The sequence below is a fragment of the Galeopterus variegatus genome, unplaced genomic scaffold (assembly GCF_000696425.1).
Source record: "Galeopterus variegatus unplaced genomic scaffold, G_variegatus-3.0.2 Scaffold12515, whole genome shotgun sequence".
NCBI classification, from domain to species: Eukaryota; Metazoa; Chordata; class Mammalia; order Dermoptera; family Cynocephalidae; genus Galeopterus; species Galeopterus variegatus.
In genome coordinates this window covers 26,062-34,551 of record NW_007738626.1, presented here as the reverse complement: position 1 = coordinate 34,551, position 8,490 = coordinate 26,062, and positions in this window count along the sequence as shown.

Sequence of the window (8,490 nt, the reverse complement as noted above, 5' to 3'; positions counted from 1 at the left end):
GGTGAAGAGACAGCACTAAGGTGGAAAAGACACATGGGTTTCAAGACAGACACTAGGAAAATAATGAATGAAAAAAGCCCCAAAAGAAATGCTTTAAGAAGGGCAATGAGAAAAGCAGAAGAGAGAAAAAAGAGAGGGATTGAAGGCATAGAAGGAAGGGAATTAGTATCAGAAAGAAAATACAGAAGAAATTTTATGAAAACTATAAAGCCAGGAACGTCTGCGTTGTTGCTGTGCTCCTCCACCCGAGCAAGTTCAGAGGGTCTATCAATAGATCTCTTCTCTCCAGCTCTCTGCCAAAGCATATACCCATGTGCTCCAGGTCCCTGTGTTGAGTGAACGGTGCCATATTGTTCCAAACAGTGGGGGAGGGACACAGAGAGTCAGGAGAATCTCAGCTCCCAAAGAAGAGGAGGAAATAAACACTGTATGAGGCAAGACCTGAAATAAAGTTCTATATATTAAGGAAGCCTGAGCTGTGCGTGAAAGGAACAGTTGAGAAACCGTGAATCTGAGAAGGAGGCATTGCGGAAGTACGTCTGGGTCAGAAAATTGTAAAATGAATAGGAAGTTTTAGTAGGGAGGTGAGAATGAAAAACGGGTACCGGATAAGTGGACAACTCCGTGACAATGTTCAAAGAGGGCAGAGGGCAGAGGAATGGAACGGGCTAGGGAAGCTGAAGATGACTGTGCTTTCCTGGGGAGTAGGATGGGAGAAGGGCAGTTTGGAGGGACACTTTCCTGGTGAGGAGGGAGAGGTTGGTGAGGAACCGATCCTTGACTCCTAAGGAGGATTCAAGAATCAAAAATTGCACATAGGTCTTATCCTCAGACACTGAGAAACAATGCAAGAAAATGCAACTATTGTACGCAGGAACTTCAAAAAGTTCATGGGAAAAATGGCATTAAAAGATAATATGAATCCTTCTATGAACTTTCTGGAAACCCCTCGTACATGGGGAACCACGTATAAAGGGTAAATGGAAAAAGTTACTGGATAGAGCAGTTGGGTAAAGGATACAAAAGCAGGTGATAGAAATTCATTGATGTAGAACAAGGGATACTTTCTTTAGTAGAAGGGATACATTGACTAGTAGAAGGAAGAGTATTAAAGAATGGAGAAGAATAGCCAGGGGAAAGAGAAAAAAAGATAAAAGTGTTTGTGCTTGAAGGTCTGGATTTTTCTGTTAATGCAGAGTTACTGCATCTGCTCTACTGGCGCATGAGGACAGGAGAGAAGAGAAGGTTTGGAACCAACATTCACTGATTAGGAAACCAAGAAGGGATGAGTCAGAGGATGAGAGGTCACGGGGAAACTATCTAGATTTTTAGTATGTGAATTTATCAAACAAAAATCTACTGCCTAAGAATGAAAACTAGAATACGATGCAGGATGAACAATTGTCGGGAGGTGAGAGAAGGAAATGAGGTGAAATGTAGTCAGTATCATTCACGGTTTTTTTTTTTTTTTTTTTTTTTTTTTTTTTTTTTTTGGTTCTTTTTTGACCGGTAAGGGGATCGTAACCCTTGGCTTCGTGTCACCCACCCCGCACTCAGCCAGTCTGGAACCCGCGGCGGGAGCGCTGCTGCGCTCCCAGCGCCCCACTCTCCCAGGTGCGCCGTGGGGCCGGCCCAGTATCATTCACGTTTTTGATGAAGGAACTCAGGCTAGCAGGATTGAAAACTGATGCCTAGAAAAAGTGAATAAAATCTGCTTCTGGTCTTGCATTTAAAGTACTTAACCTTATATTTACCTTTGAAAATTCAGCCTCTGCCTTGCTTTCACTTTAAAAATGTAAACGTCCTGGATGCCCAAAAGATGCTTAACTGGAAAAGACTGATTGGATGTACGAGGTTCCAAAGGTGAAAGAAGGAGGAACCTTCACCGAAGGTGAAAGAAGGAGGTAGACAAGGAGGTTGGACATACAAGGCGCAGGACATCTGAAGAAAGGAGCTGCCGGGAGACAACTTCAAGTGGGGTTACTGGAGTCGTTCACCAGCTCTGAGGTGTGGAAACTTCAACGGGTGCCGGAATTGGAGTGAAAATGGAAATCACTGGGGGGGAGGATGGGGAGAAATTATGAACACTGGCTGCTTCGGAGGTTCATTGTTTAGAAGAAGAGCTGAAGTCAAGATGAAGAAGAAAGGTTTCTGCAGATGGTGATGTCACAGACAAAGGTGGGATGATGTGGCAGAGGAGGGACAGGAAATGAGTGATGCTGTGGAATAATGAGTGCAGGTGGTGCCCACTACTGGCTAGAAGAGAACTTGAGAACAGAAGAGCTATTACACACCTGTGAGTTTTGTGGAATTAGTGTGTCTTCTTGTCAGGGCAAACTCACATGGCTGAGTGAGTGGGGACTTACCTGTTTTCTCATGCTTTGAACTTTCACTAAGTGTAAACTCTTTCTCAGACATCAGCGGAAAAGACACAGTGCTGGTTCTCAGGGAACTCACAATATATTTGGGCTGAAAATATTTCAGTGTGATAAGTACTGACGGAGAAAGAGAGAGAGAGAGAACTGCAGGTGAATGCAGTAGTACAGAGGAAGCATTAATCCAGCTGCCTTAAAGGATGAGAAAAATCTGTCAAGATAAGAAATCTAAATTGGCTACATTAAAAGGGGGATAGACGTAGAGGAAGCAGAATGAATAGAAGACCACAGAGAAAGAAGAGCAGGTTCAGGGACACACATATTTTCCAGTATGAGGAGAGAAAGCAGGAGTGTGTGTGTGTTTCTGTGTGTTTGTGTGTAAGATTTTTGGTGCAATGGGCAATAATTATCCGTAATCAAAATAGTGGTATGCTTAAAATTATCTTAAAACATTATTTACTCCTGGAGGATGGTTTAGAGACTAGAAGGACTAGGAGGCCAGGTGGGAGCCAGGAAGCCTTACAAATGGCAGACATAGATTTGGGAGATATCAGCATGTGAGGTTAAATGAAACCAAGACCGTAGATAAGATTGAGCACGGAGAGAGAAGAGTGAGAAGAGGGTAGAGACAGACCAATAGGAAACTCCAACAGTAAACCATCTGCACAGGCAGAGGTGACTTCAGTAAGGACTGGAAAGGATGGTCAGGGTACAAGAGGACAACCAGTGTAGGGTAGAGACGTCAAAGCCGAAAGAAGTGTTACACGGAAGGAGTGATTTTTAAAAGAAAGGAGACAGAGAAAACAGTAACTAGTAACTAGGAAGAGATTTTAGTAGAATAAGAAGGTTTTATTATAGCTGTTGTAAATTTTTGTTTATCTTCGAGATTTAAAGGACTTGAATCTTCTTAGATAATAAAGATCCAGACAATGAGAAGAAGCTGAAGATATAAAAGAGAAGAGATAACTGATGGAACCGAGTTCCTGAAGTGGTAGGAGAGAAAGGGAATTGAGTGAATAGGTGGGGAAATTGTTCTTGAAGATATACATACATAACACACACATAGATATAAATACATATATATGCCCATATATACATATATGCATATAAAAATGCATGCATGTAAGTGCATATATGCCAGAGACCAGCTCCAGTCTAGTTTGCCAGTCCTTGAAATAGGGATGAGGAAGCCGGCGAAAATAAAAAACACAGACAAATACCTCAGTGCATCAGTATGTGCATTCTCTCTCTGCGGGCTGTCAGTGTGTTGCAGCTGGAGCACAGTAGAGCATGAGACAATGCCTTTTATTTAGATTTTTCTCTGCAGGGGGTTTTTGGGTGTCATTTTTATTACATCAGCAAGCTTGAATTAATAATTTAGAAAGGACAGGGGAAGCCATTTTTTTTCCCTTCGTTAGCACATCTCAGGTGATTAGCTCGTGCTTCCTCCTTTTGGTATCAGGTTATCTATCAAATTGGGACCATGTTCTCATTGTCCTGAAGTTAACCTGTGACCTTTTCTGGTTGGCAAGCTGTGGTTAATATCTATCCTATTAACAGGGTGGGACTATTGCAGTTACAAAGTGATAGACAGTACTATCGTATGACCTATGTCTATTGCTAAATGTTAAGTACAAATTTGCTAAAAGTAACAATGCTAACATTTAAATTCTAATGGGGGGGGTGTAATGATCCTATGTTCTAATGGAATGAACCTACTGTTCATACGGAAAAAGAACAGTGGATATTTGAGCAGCATTATCATGNTAAACACTGTATGAGGCAAGACCTGAAATACAGTTCTATATATTAAGGAAGCCTGAGCTGTTCGTGAAAGGAACAGTTGAGCAACCCTGAATCTGAGAAGGAGGCATTGGGGAAGTAAGTCTGGGTCAGAAAATTGTAAAATGAATGGGAAGTTTTAGTAGGGAGGTGAGAATGAAAAACGGGTACCGGATAAGTGGACAACTCCGTGACAATGTTCAAAGAGGGCAGAGGACAGAGGAATGGAACGGGCTAGGGAAGCTGAAGATGACTGTGCTTTCCTGGGGAGTAGGATGGGAGAAGGGCAGTTTGGAGGGACAATTTTCTGGTGAGGAGGGAGAGGTTGGTGAGTAACCGATCCTTGACTCCTAAAGAGGATTCAAGAATCAAAAATTGCACATAGGTCTTATCCTCAGACACTGAGAAACAATGCAAGAAAATGCAACTATTGTACGCAGGTACTTCAAAAAGTTCATGGGAAAAATGGCATTAAAAGATAATATGAATCCTTCTATGAACTTTCTGGAAACCCCTCTTACATGGGGAACCATGTATAAAGGGTAAATGGAAAAAGTTACTGGATAGAGCAGTTGGGTAAAGGATACAAAAGCAGGTGATAGAAATTCATTGATGTAGAACAAGGGATACTTTCTTTAGTAGAAGGGATACATTGACTAGTAGAAGGAAGAGTATTAAAGAATGGAGAAGAATAGCCAGGGGAAAGAGAAAAAAAGATAAAAGTGTTTGTGCTTGAAGGTCTGGATTTTTCTGTTAATGCAGAGTTACTGCATCTGCTCTACTGGGGCATGAGGACAGGAGAGAAGAGAAGGTTTGGAACCAACATTCACTGATTAGGAAACCAAGAAGGGATGAGTCAGAGGATGAGAGGTCACGGGGAAACTATCTAGATTTTTAGTATGTGAATTTATCAAACAAAAATCTACTGCCTAAGAATGAAAACTAGAATACGATGCAGGATGAACAATTGTCGGGAGGTGAGAGAAGGAAATGAGGTGAAATGTAGTCAGTGTCAGTCAAGTTTTTGATGAAGGAACTCTGGCTAGCAGGATTGAAAACTGACACCTAGGAAAAGTGAATAAATTCTGCTTCTGCTCTTGCAATTGAAGTATTGAACCTTGTATTTATCATTGAAAATTTTGCCTCTGCCTTGCTTTCACTCTAAAAATGTAAACGTCCTGGATGCCCAAAAGATGCTTAACTGTAAAAGACTCAATGGAGGTAGGAGGTTCCAAAGGTGAAAGAAAGAGGTAGACAAGGAGGTTGGGCATAAAAGTCACAGGACATCTGAAGAAAGGAGCTGCCGGGAGACAACTTCAAGTGGGGTTACTGGAGTCGTTCACCAGCTCTGAGGTGTGGAAACTTCAACGGGTGCCGGAATTGGAGTGAAAATGGAAATCACTGGGGCGGAGGATGGGGAGAAATTATGAACACTGGCTGCTTCGGAGGTTCATTGTTTAGAAGGAGAGCTGAAGTCAAGATGAAGAAGAAAGGTTTCTGCAGATGGTGATGTCACAGACAAAGGTGGGATGATGTGGCAGAGGAGGGACAGGAGATGAGTGATGCTGTGGAATAATAAGCGCAGGTGGCACCCACTACAGGCTAGAAGAGAACTTGAGAACAGAAGAGCTATTACACACCTGTGAGTTTTGTGGAATTAGTGTGTCTTCTTGTCAGGGCAAACTCACATGGCTGAGTGAGTGGGGACTTACCTGTTTTCTCATGCTTTGAACTTTCACTAAGTGTAAACTCTATTTTATACATCAGCAGAAAAGACACAGTTCTGGCTTTCAGGGTGCTCACAGTATATTTGGGCTGAAAATATTTCAGTGTGATTTGTACTGAGGGAGAAAGAGAGCGAGAGAACTGCAGGTGAATGCGGTAGTACAGAGGAAGCATTAGTCCAGCTGCCTTAAAGGATGAGAAAAACCTGTCAAGATAAGAAATCTGAATTGGCTACATTAAAAGGAGGATAGACATAGATGAAGCAGAATGAATAGAAGAGCACAGAGAAAGGAGAGCAGGTTCAGGGACAGATGTGTTTTCTGGTATGAGTAGAGAAAGCAGTAGTGTTTGTGTGTGTGTGTGTGTGTGTCTGTGTGTAAGATTTTTAATGCAATGGGCAACTATTATCCATAATCAAAAAAGTATTATGCTTAAAATTATTTTAAAACATTATTTACTCCTGGAGGATGGTTTAGAGACTAGAAATACTAGGAGATCAGGTGGGAGCCTGGAAGCCTTAGAAATGGCAGACATAGATTTGGGAGATATCAGCATGTGAGGTTAAATGAAACCAAGACCATGGATAAGATTGAGCACGGAGAGAGAAGAGTGAGAAGGGGATAGAGACAGACCAATAGGAAACTCCAACAGTAAACCATGTGCACAGGCAGAAGTGACTTCAGTAAGGACTGGAAAGGATGGTCAGGGTACAAGAGGACAACCAGTGTAGGGTAGAGACGTCAAAGCCGAAAGAAGTGTTACACGGAAGGAGTGATTTTTAAAAGAAAGGAGACAGAGATAACAGTAACTAGTAACTAGGAAGAGATTTTAGTAGAATAAGAAGGTTTTATTATAGCTGTTGTAAATTTTTGTTTGTCTTCTTGATTTAAAGACTTGAATCTTCTTAGATAATAAAGATCCAGACAATGAGAGGAAGCTGAAGACATAAAAGAGAAGAGATAACTGATGGAACCGAGTTCCTGAAGTGGTAGGAGAGAAAGGGAATTGAGTGAATAGGTGGGTCAATTGTTCTTGAAGATGTACATACATAACACACACATAGATATAAATAGATATATATGCCCATATATCCATATATACATATAAAAATGCATGCATGTAAATGCATATATGTGTGCTTGTGTGTGTATGTATAAGATTGTTTTAAAAATAATTGAAGGAAGCTTTCTTATATCTACGTAAAATAAAAGATAAAACAGCTATGAGAAAGGACATATTGAAAAGCAGAAGGGACATCGACATCATGTTCTCCAAGATGGGAGGAAATGAGGGGGAGATGGGTGCAGACATAAGACAGATTTAGAGGAGAGGAATAACTATGTGAGGAGTTGGCTCCTGACACTTTTGTAGTCTCAATTATACAGAAAAAATAAGTTGAAAGAGAAAAACAGGGTCTGGAGAGTGATAAAAGTTGTACATTCATTGTGAGGATAACCTAATACAACTGAGGAGGGCTCAAGTGTCCCCGTATGGAGTAAAGACTACTTGCACGGCTGTGTCATTTTCATCACAGCCTGACTATGCGAGTTGAGGATAATATTAGTTACATTTAGTTAAAGTCTGTGTGTTCAGGGAGAATGCAGCAGAAATCAGCAGGGACTGAGAAGTTAATGGTCCTGGCAGAAGAAATGATGAACGTCAAGGCTAGAATGGGAAGAAAATAAAAAATGTCTTCTATTAGGGGTGTACAAACATTAGCATGAATCTGAATCAGCTGGAGGGCATGCTAAAACACACATTGCTGTCCTCAAACCCAGAGTTCCTAATTCAGTAGGTTTGTGATGGGGCCCAAAGATTTCCTGTTCCTGATGATGATGATGGTGCTAGACTGGAGACCACACTCAGAAGCACTGTTTGTACCTTTCTCCCTTCCCTGACCAATACCACCACATTTCACAACCACGGAGGTGACTCAGTAAAAAAAATCGAGTTTTATAAGCTTTCCACGGACAAAATTTAATTTAATATACTAACAGTATAACATGCATGCTCATTTTAAAGGTCCAAAAATTGTTACTCAGAGAAGACAGTGACTTGTCCAAGATCACACAGTCAATAGCTGACAGAGCAGATCTCTGACCTCGGTTCTTTTACGCCATCTCCAGTGTTCTTTCCATTAGCCATAGCTTAGTGTTTCTATATGTATCAGAACATATGTGCATGGAGGAAAAGAGACATGGTATCACTGTGACCACCACCCCCACCCCTATTTGTCCATACAGTCTGATAAGCAGAGGCAATTGCTTTTTAAAGTTGGACAGCAGTCCTACGCGCAGAGCCTGGGGCTTTTACAGTGCTCATTACAGTTCACATACTCAAAGACATTGCAAAAATTAATTTTGATGTTCTAACTATCTCGGCTCTTTTTAGAACCTGTGAAACTGTGCTTAGTCAGGCAATGTTTTTGAGCCTGTCTCTGAGCAGAGTCTATACCTCTGCAGTTTGTGCAGAACTGCTGTGTGATTTTTTTATAGAAAATATGGGTATGTGCAAAGCCCATATTTGTCGTAAGGCCTGTGAGTATGGGTAGACTCATAGTTCTATGAGTATGTGTAATTCATAGCTGTTTGAAAACAACTTTATGTGC